The following is a 15064-nucleotide window of genomic DNA, read 5'->3' on the forward strand; positions in this document are numbered from 1 at the left end:
ATAGAGGTTTTTTGTGATGAGCAAACGTAACGCTTGTAAAACAAACATGCTCTTTTATTGTAATGTTTTGTATAATCGGTCCGTAAGATGGGCATACACCTCAACATGGCATACAAATAAGGTTCTATATAATATAATATGTTTTTGAGATTCAGCTAACTGTATTTGCGATTCGATCTAGTTATGTATTTTTTAAACTATACGTGAAACGTTGGTAAGTCCTAGCCTGCTTAAAATTACTGGCTGTTAATACTAGTTACCATGACTCATCTTGTATATTTAAAATTTAATATTTATGTATGTAGTTGTTCTATCGTAATAGTAGTGCAATCAGTCAAACCAATTGATCAATTTCATTCAATATTGTTACATTGGCATTCAATATTATTATTTTAAAAAACGAATACAACACAACTTATACGTCATATTAAAAAAAAACAAATAATGAACGCACATATTATTTTTTTATAAATACATATTTTCAATTCAGTTTTATTAGTATTAACAGTAGAGTCCAATATTTATTCGATATAATAATGAAGAAACAAGAAATAATATTGTTAAGTTCATTAGAATGAGCAAAAGAGAAAGTGATATATACCAAAATACAGTTAATTAAGTTGAAGATGATCTGAAATAATGTTATTTTGTATTTTGACTCGTCTTGATATGACGAGGTGGCCGAGTGGTTAAGGCGTTGGACTGCTAATCCAATGTGCTCTGCACGCGTGGGTTCGAATCCCATCCTCGTCGATTATTTTTGTTAATGTGTTTTTATTTTCAAAAATGTATATTATTATACTTTTTCCAGCTTGATATTTAATATTATAATATATAATGTCTAATTTATATTTAATTCGTTATTTAAAATTGTAATTTATTCAATAATATTTTCGTTTGACTATAGTAAATCATTGCCCGATCATTAAATCATTTTCCATTCTATTGGAACTTGGTTAAACCATTGTTTACATTGAGGGGTCCTCCCCCAGTACCTAAAGGGATCGAAGGCGTAAACAGTATTTACGCAAACATTTGAGTGAAATACAATGTAAGAAAATAACAACTTATCTACCTATAAATAAAAAAATGTATCTTTTTTAAATTATTAATTTTGTATATTTTGTTAATACACATAGATAATAATTTATTAGTGTTATTATTATTATGAATCGATTTTTTATTAATTTAAAAATTTTAATTTTTAAATTTAAATTTGGAATTCACAAACGTTCTTTTCCCTGATTCATGACGCAAAGCATCAGACTTTTTGCTTTGAATGAAATCGTTCTTCTCATTTTATCGACAATTTTTTTTTATTATATAAGGAATTCAAGGAATCAAGGTACTCTCCATGCTTTTGTAAAGATTTAATGGACATCAAATTCTGAAACAACTCAATACTTTGTGTAAATTGATTTATTTGATATAAATATAAAAAAATCAAACGGTTCAAAAACGTTCCCAGCCAATCGCTCCGAAACCGAAAAACACTTTTATTTTGAAATAGAAAAATAAATATTTACATAATTTTATTTTTAGAATGCAAGATTTAGCCATGTATTGTTTATCTATACATGAAAAATCGTTTCCGTATTTTGCCAATATGCATTAGTTCCAATGATATTCTAATAAACAGATATGTTATATCCATACCTACTTAACAACAGAAAAAAGTGTGCCGCGCCGGGGACCGTTTATTTTACATTTCGTTACAAGTAAAAAGGATAGCTTGATAAAAACAATAAGTAAAAGAGATAACTAGATGTTTTAATTACGCAAAACGTATTACTACATAATTATTATGTACTTATTATAACGTATTACTGGCATAATTATGATGAAAACGACTAAAGGCAAACGTCCCAATTAGGACGTTTTGTAGTCTTCACTTTTTGCGCGTTAATGACTTAGTAATAAAATTAGTTTACTAGAACATAATTGATTCGTTCATATTTGACTCGTTCTTATGTCGGCATATAAATGCATACAAATGCATTTTAGTTATTACACACTTGTATCATATTGATCATATTGATCTACAGTATAAATGATAATATTGAGCATTGATTGACTGTTGACCCTTAACTAGGCAAATATCGAAATCAAAACGGTAAGTAATTGTTTGCCTTTGAACACTGATACAATAGGTACTAACGAAAATTAACAAGCGTTTTCTTGTCTATTACATTTATATATGTAAAAAATACTGTGATGATCAGCGCCATCTAGTGACGGGCTGCAAAAACACAAAAACATTCTCCACGAAAATAATATAATGTTTTAAATACCCAATCGTAATCGGTTAAACAGTGAAGAAGACTATCAATCTCTTACATATACGAACGTACATTACATTACAAACAGTATGTAACTGTCAAATATTCTGAGGTATATCAGTTGTAGATATGATAATTATATTACTTAAGTATATATTTATATTTCTTTCTTTTCAATCTATTTTTAATAATTAAATCAGGGGTTTATTCTACTATCAATAATAAGTCATTTTATCGCAAACTTTTAACACAAGGAACCAGTTGCGTTTTACTCGAAGTTGGATCGGAATATAATCGAGACTGTATCGTAATCGTAATCGTTATAGCTCTGTAGAATTGACCCCAGACCCACTGAAATTCCTTAAATAATTGTTTTGGCTGTCACTTTGCTAATACTTCTTCCTGAGGCACAGCATTCATTTCTCAGCTGCTTTTAACTTTTTTTTTTAAAAAAAATTAAAGCTCATATCAAATAAGCTTTGATAAATAAGGCAAAATACGCATTACAAGATTGCATAAAATATAAAAATCGTGAAATTAGTATTTATTGATTTCTATTCAGGATATAAATTTAATTCAACTTTACTGAAATATCCTGTGAAAGGAAACTAAGTAAGAGTTTCATGCCGGTTCGTTTCAGTAGAATTTTCCTTCCGAACTGGTAGCATCTTTTCCTTTAATTCATTACTGTAATAAGATGATGAAAGGTACTTTTGTGACCATGAATTAAGGAGATCTTGATTTTGAATCAGTGGCGGATTTACAAATCTGCCGCCAGTAAGCTATTAGGCTACTGACGGCAATACTTTTTTTTGCAACATTTATGATTTGTGTTCTATCGTCCTAATTACATCGGTTTATCCCGTTATTAGTATGATTATAAACCCTAGTTTATATCATATCTAGTAACTGACAGAAATATCACCTATGATATTTCTGTCAGTTTAGATTATTTTTTCAACCCGGTATGTAGTGACGAGTATACGGATTACGGACGTAATGTGTATACATATAGGTATAAGTTTTTTTTTTAATTTCTGTAAGATAATAACAAATTTGGACTAAATTTGCCACCTCTGTAAATCTGCCGCCCTAGGCTCCAGCCTACTTAGCCTATTGGTAAATCCGCCACTGTTTTGAATCACTGCAGTTGTATAACTATTATGTTAATTAATAGCACCTGAGCTATCCTATATAGGCTTCGATTTAAAACTATGGAATGTTAATTGTATAAATGTTTGTTACTCTTTCACGAAAATTTCAGCATAACACATAGGCTACAATTTAAAATGTTTTTATGTTATTTGGTCATGATATGCACTCTGCGAGCTCTCTAGCTGGATGAGGGACGCAGAGGACCGAGCAACGTGGCGCACTCTGGGGGAGGCTATGTTCAGCAGTGGACAGCAGTGGGCTGATAAAAAGGAAATGAAAAAAAAATGAGCTCTCTTAGCATACGAGCAGGGACATAGCGGTTTGTATTGCCTAATGACAAAAAAGATTTGAACGTTGTTAGACATTCAGTAGTATATTTAGTATCAAAATAGGACCCGTGCAGAGCCGGGCCGGGTCGCTAGTATTGCCATAACTGTTACTATCGTGACGATCAATCCAGAGTAGTATAAGAAACAACATCATTAGCGTTTATTACTTCGCTCACCGATATGGGAATATGTTATTTTTATTATCCTTTTGTATTTAATTTCAACTGTTATACTTTTTAAATATTCTTAGAAATGTGAAAAATATATTATGCAGCGACGGCAGCTGGAGCCTGTATAAGTTATGACATGTTTGTAAAAACTAGAACGTATTGTATGTTTTATTGATTCGGATCTTGCACGTTGTTTATTAATTAAGTTTACTATCATATTTATTGTTTAACGGATGCTTTATGTTATATAATTTATACATTTCTTGTTAAATGTTAAGCTTAACTTCGAATAAATTTACTTGACGTATTATTTTATTAATACTGTGCTATTATGTTTTAATAAAGTAATATGTACTCATATTATTCGTAAACATCAATAAGTATTAATTAATTATTACATTAAAATAATTGCATTTATTATATGAATCCTACATAATAAGCACGATTAAAAGTAAATATTTACTACTAATTATCTTACTGACACATTATATTCAGTAGAATCTGCATTTGGATGATAGATCGGTAACATTATTTATATATGATGCATTATTTACATTATTTTCTTTTTTCATAGTCTTTTGCAGTCATGACTTTTGAATTTTTTTGTAGTACGTAAGTATGTTTAATTGACATTTTGGTTTCGTTTTATTCTTAATATTAAATAATTAAATTATATATATATGTATAATTAAAATAATCTTAACAACTAATTCCTTCGCGTTTTTGTAATGTATAATTCGTGTTAAGTAAATCCTAAATAAACCCAATCGACAAGGTCTACAATTTGAATAAAGTATATTTTCGTATTAAAATGTTTACTAAACAGCGTTTAATATATTGGAATAAATATAGAGCAACGAATACAGTTGCATTTTTGAGGAGGAAGCTGCAGTTGCCAGTTGGAAGTACCGAACTTCCTGCCTCAGATTTGTAACGTCGCGCTGAAACTCGTAGGGTTCACGGACTTACTTCAGTAATGGCGGCAATTAAAACTGTATACACTATTCCCAAGAATATCAACCTACCAACAATGACACTTTGAATTAACCTCCTTAAAACAATAAGAGTAAAATAACTTTGTAATCGTTACATAGTATAAAACAAAATCGCTTTCTCTGTCCGTATGCCCCTTTGTAAGCTTAAATCTTTAAAACTACGCAATGGATATTGATGCGGTTTTTTTTTAATAGATTGATTTGAGAAGAAAGTTCTTATATATAATACATGGATAATTTAGTAAAGAAACACTGATAATTTCCGAAGCCTGTAATGTGATGTCGTAAATAAACAAACTCTGTAGTATATTTAGTATTACGCCGCTAGTTATTTATATTTTTTATTTTTGGTAACCCTATTTTAAGTTAAAAACTCTAAAATAGAATAAATATGACATATGATAAACATTAAAATATGTGTAGAAATTTTGTCTAATATTTTGAATTTTGGCAATAGGCGCATTATTATTTAAGACGTTATTTTCAATCTTATACAGATGTCCTAAAACACGAGATACTATGGTGTGGTGGTATCCGGTACTTTGACAAACAATTTTCTGGAGTTTTAATGCTAGTATCTGTACACGACACAGCAACGATTGTAATTCAATTATTATATTATGCCAAAAAATACCAAATGTTAAGTTTATTAGTTGTTAAAGTCGAATGAGTGCCAGTCGTACGTAAATAACTGTTGTTTTTATCATTATGACGTCACCAAATGAATGGCAGCTTTTTTGTGGGAACAAAAAATATATTTTTTGTGTTTTTTTATTAGAAAAATCAACATTGACGTACGTTTTCAAACATAGTAGAATATCCTTTTTTGAATATTGCTAATAAGATAACGACCATGGACATTAAAAGTATAAATTATTAGTATAAAGGATAAAGTATTTTTTTACATCATCAATACTTTGCTAGCCAATGATCGCTTGTGTCTATAATTAGAAAGGTTCATTTACTTCGCACTGGAACTGCGATAAAAATGTTGGGCAGTAGAATAATTGGTGTGCACACACGCAAATGAGTACACAATCAAATAGAAATTGCAATTGATACTACAATGAAGTTTTGATGCAAATATACTAGCTGCTCTTTTCATTATAACATAGGTCACGTTACCTATACATAAACCTATTATTTATATAAAATATTTAATAAAATATTTAATAAAATATTTGATGTCGAAACGCTTGGCCGTTGGAGTAGTGGTGCAAAAAGCTTCATCAAAAGTATAACACCTCGCCTCATTGCCTCCACTGGTGACAGGAGGGCTGGTTCGTTTTTTGCCCAGAGGATCGGAATTGCGATTCAACGGGGAAATGCTGTTCGCATTCTTGCCACCATTCCACGTGGTCTAGATTTATACAGTAACTAGTTTTAGTTCATATTTGTATATATATATTTAAGCATTTAATGTTGTTAATTCTTATGTTAATAAAGATGTTAAAAATTATTGTTATTTATATAATGTAGATTATACTTGTAGTTTTAGTTTAAAACGTCATCTAAGTATATAAATGAAGCTACATCCATTTATGACTAAATTATTATAATTTATAAAGGACATAATTAATTATTATAGTCCCTCGTAATTTCTTTATTAACTTAAGTATGTATTAATTACACATTAATGCAACACAATATGCCGTAATTAATGCAATTTATTTAACCACAATTAAAATTTTTAGTAAAGATCCTTATAGAATAATTTAGATATAATTATATTGATTTAATTAGTTTAGTAAATAAGTTGTTCGCTTTGGAGTTTTTACTAAAATATATATTTATTGTAATATAAGTATATATTTCTTTGAATTCCTGTTTCACGAATTCGAAAGAAATCGAGGGAAGATGGTATCAATTTGGATGTTTTACAGACAAAACTGTTATAAATGCATAGATTTTCAAAATTATTTTCTTGTTTTTAAGGTTTATTCCGAATTGGAAATAGTTCCCATTACATTTAGACAAGATCTCTTGAACAGATTCAGGACAGACAGCGGGATTCTTTTATAAATACCAGCAAACCTATTGCTATTACAGTAGTTTTATTTTATGAAAAAATCTTGTTCTTTCCTGATTATATGCGATATACATTACTAGGTACTCATTATCTAATGCGTATAAAACAAAGTTGCTTACTACGGTCTATCCCTGTGTACGCTGAGTTCTTTGAAATTACACAACGGAATTTGATACGGTTTTTTCAATGGATAGATTCATTCACGAGGAAGGATTACATGTATAATACATACACAATGTGGTATGGATTTACTGATTACTTTAGAGGTTTGTAAAGATACGTATATAAAAATATTTCTTTGTATTGTCTATGATAAAAAGTTATGAACTTTGTATGTGATGACATTCTGTAGTATATTTAGTATGTGTATTGCTTCTATGCGAAGCCGGGGCGGGTGGCTAGTATATTTATAAAACGAGTAAACATTATCGGACCTATTACTTAGTTCACAATAAATTGAGGTGTTTGTTATAAGTTACAAATATTCCACTTAATTATAAATCAGATGATTTTAAACAGGATGCGACAGGACTAGACAAAACAGTGAGGTAGAGATATAAGAACACATTTAATAAGTGCAAATAATTACGCTTCGGAGGGCGGAGGCCGGCACGCGCCGCGGCGTCGCCACGTGGCCGTCTCGTCCACGCATTGTTGTTGAAGTTATTTATGAATATTGTTGCGCCGAATATCACCGACACGCGCCTACTACACGCACTTATGAACATCACTAAGCTATGGTTTTAGTGTTGTCAATGAAAGAATGATTTGGTGATCTCTGAGTTAGATCTGAGTACGATTCATAGAGCAATGCTACCATTCGAATGTATAGGTCGCAAGATTTCAGTATCAACTCTATTTCTTGGCTTTTAATTACATTATACAAATATGCTTTTGTATATGGTCGATTGAACTTGAAACTGAATGAAAAAATGAAAAAAGATTTATGAAATTTATGTTGCTTGCATTTTTAAAAGACTTAAAAAATAATATTTTAAATAGAGTCCTGTCGGTTAATTTTTTGGTAAAATTTGACATCAAAATATAATATTGCATACTAAAACGTTTCAAAATAAGTAGTAAAAAATTACATCACAATAACTGTGTGCTCAAAAAACATCAGGCGCAATGTAACATTTTATTGCAAACCGTCAAAAAATCGAAATGATCAATAAATTATGAAATAATATAGCAATGTTAGCTAAAGCCCGTCGATTGGTATCGGAAGTGGGGCGGGATGGCCAGGCATGGAGGGGCGACTTCCGTGTTCCGGCCTAGGCCTACTGCTCCTCATAACTCATCATCAGCACTCCGCGGGAGGCCTGCACCCTCACGAACAAAGAAAAATAAAGATTTGTGTGAATTATATCCCTCTGTGTAAGCAAAGGGGAAACATAAGTTATAAAAAGTATATCCACAACGAAGTTTCTTAGATTGCTTTTTATCAGGACCAAAATATTTAATGCAACGCCTTTTATTATCTAAGCGCCCTTTGATATTCTCATTGGTAAAAGATAGTGTGAAACACATAGACTGACACAAATAAGAAGCAGTGTGGTACAGAGAACGTTTTTGGACAATGGTGTAAAAACCTAATACTGTAAGGAAATAAGAATAATCAATTTACCAATTACAAAATCTGAAAAATGTAGTCTAAATTAATAAATAAATCTTATTATTCGTTAAACAGGTACTTTTAGAAAATTGTGCCACATATAAATAGGACACTAATATTATTGTACAAAAAATCATTGTAAATCTAAAATCTGTTTATTTGAAAAGAGCAACTATGCAAGGTTCTTGCCGTTTCTTCTCGATTGAGGCTTTCCCAAATGGTGATAGTATTTAAATATGGACGACTTAAGAACGCTTCATTATGAAGTTTACTTGAATAAAATTGATTTGATTTGCTTTGAAGAATAAATAATTAATCAATATCCTTTATATATTTTTTAGTTAAAAATGAACTATACAACTAAGATGTAATGCCTCTTGTGCATTTGGATACATTAGTTCATTCGCACTTTAAACTGGAAAACAAAAATAATAAGTATTGTAGACATTCATAATTAAATTTGAACAACACATGTAAATATTTAGGTTCCGAATAAATATGAAAGAAAGTCAGATGTTGTTGCTTTTTTATGTGGTCATTTAACTAACATTAATTAAGAAATTAAGAAAAAAAAGAAAATTAAGATATTGGCAATTATTTATATTGTCAATGTGACTGATTATAGAAAATAAGATATTGTGTCGGATTATCGATCGGAAAATTAAGTTGTAAGTCCAGACAATACTAATGATTAACGTAAGCTTAAAAATAATTGATCGATATACAACAGTGTTTAATATAGTTTGTTTATCTTGAGGAAGCGTTGGTATTGTATATTGGTCATATTTGCCTATTATAATTCCACTCAATATCCTTGATTAATTTGGGAGTATTTTTCAACATGAAAATACATGCCTAGAGTGTCGCATGTATGTTTCCTGAGCCGACACGAGATCGCACATCGCAGACGCGATAGGCGGCCGTCAAAACAGTTGTCCCGATAGCGTAACAATGTGCTCCTGCCGTGTCTCTGCTATCGGGCCATACCCTTACATCTTTCATTTGTATTCAGCACACGATTGAGATGTTAGTTTAGAATTTATCGTTAAACGACATTTTACGTTAACAGCCGGCAGGTGTTGTGGTGATAAAGATAAGTGTATTTATGTAACCTAACGTTTGTCGTTAATGAATGTATGAGTGCATACATAGTGTTACACATGCTTTTTATGTCTCTATAAGGCAACGCTCTAAATAATTCGATGTTGACGGCCGATAATTTCAAACTATTTGTCCTTTTAGAATTATATGAATAAAGTAAAACGAGGTATCCGTCACGGTTTCGTTTATGGTCATTTAAGTTACACTTGTTTATATATTATTTTGCATCTAACTTTTTTTTAATCGATGTGATTTCAAACTTGATAAAACGGTTATAAACACCCACAGACAAGACTGACAAAGTAGCTAGTATATCTTAATTTAATTATTAAGTTTTAGGATTTAACGCGCATAAATGGTACACAGTTTTATTAATGCCAATCAACATATTATATGACGATGTTCATGTATCTCGTCCTAAAAATAAGTAACCAATTCGATGACGCTGAAAAGGAATGTACAAAAATGGTAAAATGCTTTTACAAAGTCTACGAAGTTTACTACAAATTTTAAATGGTTGGCTAATAAAATTTAGTCTATACAGTTGAAATTAGCATACGCTCATAGACAGTCAAGACGTTTACTTATATATGTATATGTATATAAATGAGTACATAAATTGTAAGATATATGGAGTCATAAAGGGGTTGGATATGTTTTATGCTATTACTATTTTTTATGATATCTACCTATGAAGGCAGACGAGCCTATGTGCTATCTGATGGTAAGTTCTCACCTCTGTTCATAGACAGTGGCGTGAAAATTTTAACCATTCCTTGCATCGCCAATGCGCCACCACGTTGGGTATTAAGAAGCCATATCCCGTGTGCCTGTAGTTACACTGGTAAACTCACTCGTCAAACCAAAACACAAAAAAACTTACTACTGATATTTAGAGGTAGAATATCTGATGTGATGCTGGTACTTATCCAGGCGAGCTTGCACAAAGCAGTACCACTAATTTCATTTTTTTAAATAATTATAACGCATTATTCTCTTTTAACCTACAGTCCAAAAATATATTGAAAATGTTATCGTTCAACCTAATTATTTTTTGCTTAATTTAGTCATCGAATCTAGTTCTCGTCTTATGATTTAATTTTTTTTGACTCCAATATATACAGCTAACTTAAAACATGCGACTTTTAATAATTTGCCGATTCTAATAAATAAAGATTTCAGTCTTTACAGAGCGGCCGACCGAAAAACGACCGCCCGGGTTGCGTGCATCCGAATTCAAAGTCTATTGTATTTTATCATACATTCTTTTTTGCACCTCAACGGAATATATTTGCAATTTTAGCTGACAGGATTTATCATGAAGCTTTTTGCGTTACGCTGATTGTCTTTCAATCGGGAACATTTCTTTGGCAAACGATCCCTATGATAAACGGCTGATTATCCGATCGGTCCAGTCCTAGAGACCAGATAAGGCGACCCGGACTAAAATTAAAGCCATTTATAACAATTCATTTCATAAATAATCTTTAAGAAAGGCATTTTAGATTAACGAAAATAAATCAACTGATCAAATATAAAATATAAGCTTTTGGCGGCGACTTCTTCGGCGTAGTTGAAATTATTGTTAGTCTAATCAAATTAAGGAGCTCTTTTGGATACACTAGTAACCCAATTATTAGTAGCATTTCTAAACGTCAGTTAAAAGTACTGCGTCTTATAAGAAAAACTTTATGAGTATTTTGTTGCGGAGCTATTTTAAAACTATGATATCTCCTAACATATTTATTGTAATCAAATGTATAAAAGGCAATTTTATGAATATTGTATGTATTTGTACAAGGGATTACCAAGGGATTTATAGTACCTTACCAAATAAAATATTGTTTTAGAACAAATTTGATTCCAATAAAAAAATTGAGCCAACCGCGGACTTTTGTTTACGACTTAGGGAAACAATTCTGTGATACATATTTTTTACAGCTGAAATTCTCAAAAGAAATAAAAAAAGCCGTTTTTGCAATATTTTTCATTGATACTCCGCTCTTAATGAAGGCAGCATGATGTTATATAGCCAAAAGTTTCCTCAATAAATGAACTATCTAACACAGAAAGGTTTTTAAATCAGGCTAGTTTGGAGTAGTGAGTAGGAGAGTAGCCCTGATTAATCAAACAATCAAACCAACTGTTGACCTATATAATATTAGTATAGATAAAAAAAATACCTCATTATCAATATGAAATTAAACACGTTAATTTTTTTACGTTGTATCTGTGGTTGCCTTGATTAAAAAGTAAAACTTTATAATTTATATCTACTTTGTTTTGAGCTGAATTTTATAAATAGGTAAGGCTTTGTTTACGGGTCTTTGCCTTTGGCTACATATTAAAGAAAGAGTAGGTAACTAGACGCTACAATAATGTTTTAAATATTATTAGTTTATCATTTATTATATCCTGTAGTTTGAAGAAAGTGCGTGCAGCAACTTTATCATATGGATATATAACAGTTCATTAATATATTGTTAATTACAAAAATAAAGAGCTTCTTTCAGGGTTTAGGAAATGTCTGAACTAAAAAAAATACATTAAAAAAAACCATCAACTACAAATATATATCTAAACATAGCAACGTCATTTAATTTTGAATGATTTAATTATTTTGATATTAATTATATCGATTGTGATGATGTATTTATTTAAAACAAATCGAAAAATAAAAACTCAAAGTTTGTACAAAGTATGTTGTTTTTTTTTCAGTATGATATTTATTTAAAGTTACGTAAACAATATTGAAATTTCGTTAATAACTAATATATTTATATATTGAAAGATGATTCGTTTTTAGTTCTTGTTTCAATAAGCTGACGGTATTGTCAATTTTTTGGTTTAAATTCCCGTCGAAAATTATCATTTTATATAAAACATTTGAAAAAAGTGCGGACTAATTTTGTTATTTTCATGCAAAGTTTAATTTAATTAACATAACTAATAAACTAAATTATACGGAGTTCTTTGTAAGTTCTTCGCATAAGAATACTTACTGCTAATACTTTTGAATCGTACCATGCAGTATTGAATTAAATATAAAGCTATTTACCCCTTCAGAATGTAGAGTTTACCGTGTAGAAAGGCTAAGAAACAGTAATAACTCAATTTTGTTTTATTAAAGATTATATGTCAGTCAAATAGAAGTGAAATTAAAATATATCCTGCATGGGCAACTATAAATTTGTATCGAGTAATATGCCATTCATGTTTAATTAACATGAGACTAGAATTTATGAATAGTCCAAGTTAATATAGAAACGATTATCGAGCTCCACAAACTCCACTCCTCCGAGCTTAACAATTGACATGTACCTTTAAATAAAACTAGTTATAACGGATTTGAATCGCGTATATTAATTATTTTTGGCATTCCGACGTTTCGAGCACTTTACAGCGTTCGTGGTCACGGGTAGACAATATACGCGAATTCAAATCCGAGACAATAATCGCGAAAATTTAAGACAACATTATGACATGTACCTATGTGTAACATTGTTAGAATTTATTTATATTTGAGTAATTATGATGATCTATTTCCTTCCAAGCACGTGTGCTTAATTTCGTAATTGTACGTTTGCACATTTGTCCGCGAATTTCTCGAACACTTAATGTCGTATTGACATGATCATTTTTAATCTAAGTCAGGTACACTTCAACTTAGGAAACAGTGTAAGTTTCATTAAAATAGGTCTAGCAGTCTCCTAGTTTTTTTTTGTTTTTAATACACTAGCGTTCTCTAATTTTTAAGTCGGTTTAATTTAGTTATAAATTATTTTAGTAGAATGAAAACAATTTCTCTCAAAATCAATTAACTTAAAACATAATGTGACCAGGACAATAACGAAAGAATACTAACAATATAATTACCCAAATTGGCGAAACAATAGCGCTTGTCAGATTTACTTTTTGCGTATTGTCTTGAAATTAATATATCACTGGTAATTTAAACCAAACAAAAATATCCAACGATCAGAACTGTATTGATTGACATTTCATTTCCAAATATACTCAAAAGCGGCGCAGATATGGGCGTCATGAAGGGTATGATTTTTCTATTTAATACACATGGGTGCATAAACAAAAAAGGTAATAGCCGGGGTTGTGAGGGGCGGGGCCAGGTGTCAGGCGCAGAGATCTTATCTAGACGGGGACGCGCCGACGGCCGTCGGGCGACGGCGGCGGCTGCTCGGAGCCTGGGCCGTTTCTAATTAATTATAATATGAACAATTACTTCATCTATACTGAAAATTGCATTTCAGATGCTCTATCTAAAGTGACAAATCTATTTCAGATATATATTTTATTTTTGAAGAAAATTAGAACTAGGGTACGTATGAAGAAAATATTTCATTTTAAAAGTTTGTTCAAAACATTATTTAAAATTAGATGCTATAAAGTATGTAAGTATAACATTTTTTTTACACTAGCCAATGTATAATTACAAATCGAAGCTGATAATAAAATTATTAAATATTAGTCCAAAACTCAAATAATTTACATAAAAGGTGTGCATTATTTTTACGTACATATTTTCTGTTTACAAATCTAAGCCACAGTATGATTTGCTCTTCGTTCCACTTTGAAAACTGAGGCATTTTCATTACTCCCTTCTATTGATGGAAAAACTTATGGCATTTCACCTGTAGGTTCGCTCACAATATATTATTTGACCGACACGTATGAAATGATTTATAAACATAATGAAAGCAGATTAAGCGGTTTTGAACCCGTTACCTTCTGGTAAGACTCACGTATTCTAGCCACTCAGTATCGGTTTATAAAGATCTAATCCTGAGAGTTTAATAATAATTAAAATCATTCCATAATATATGTTGTAATCAATTACTGGCACCGCTCCGTGTACTCGTACGTCTAAGCTTGAGCGAGGTCTACGTGATCAAGCCCATTAACTCCGTGAGCCAATTATCTCTCATGTTCTACGAGTCCGGCGAGACGGGTATGAGCGCAATATGTTAACATATTTTTTAATTTCTCCTCCGTACGGCCGAGGCAATGGCGAGTTCATGTGCAGGAGTGAGATTTATAATAAGAAAACGCTCCTACCGCGCATGCACCATAAGGATCTATAAATCTTTTAAGTACTGAATCGGCCAATCCCTGTTGAGAAACGATAAATCATCGGCGCGGACGGTACGGTCGGAGTGGACGCGGGCGCCGTCTCGCTCGCACCGCTGGCCGGCCGCGCTCCCCGCATCATTTATCATTTCTTTCTCTCGTTTCTTCTCAATGATAAATTCAATTCTCTTTTCGAATATGATTGTTCCTCGTTTTGTTATTGTGGTGTTTTATTGTGGTACCGTCACGGAGTGAGTTTTTTGATCGGAATCCGATCGAAATGATCGCGAGAATTGGATTTCCATT

At 31.2% G+C, this 15064-nt stretch overlaps 1 non-coding gene across 1 annotated transcript; it reads left to right on the forward strand.

The window, feature by feature from the left end:
• Positions 1 to 671: 671 nt before the first annotated feature.
• Trnas-gcu lies at positions 672 to 753 on the forward strand. Its single transcript has one exon. It is a non-coding gene; the product is annotated as a tRNA-Ser (tRNA).
• The last annotated feature ends 14311 nt before the right edge of the window (positions 754 to 15064 follow it).

The sequence above is a fragment of the Vanessa cardui genome, chromosome 2, assembly GCF_905220365.1.
Source record: "Vanessa cardui chromosome 2, ilVanCard2.1, whole genome shotgun sequence".
In the NCBI taxonomy this organism is placed as follows: domain Eukaryota; kingdom Metazoa; phylum Arthropoda; class Insecta; order Lepidoptera; family Nymphalidae; genus Vanessa; species Vanessa cardui.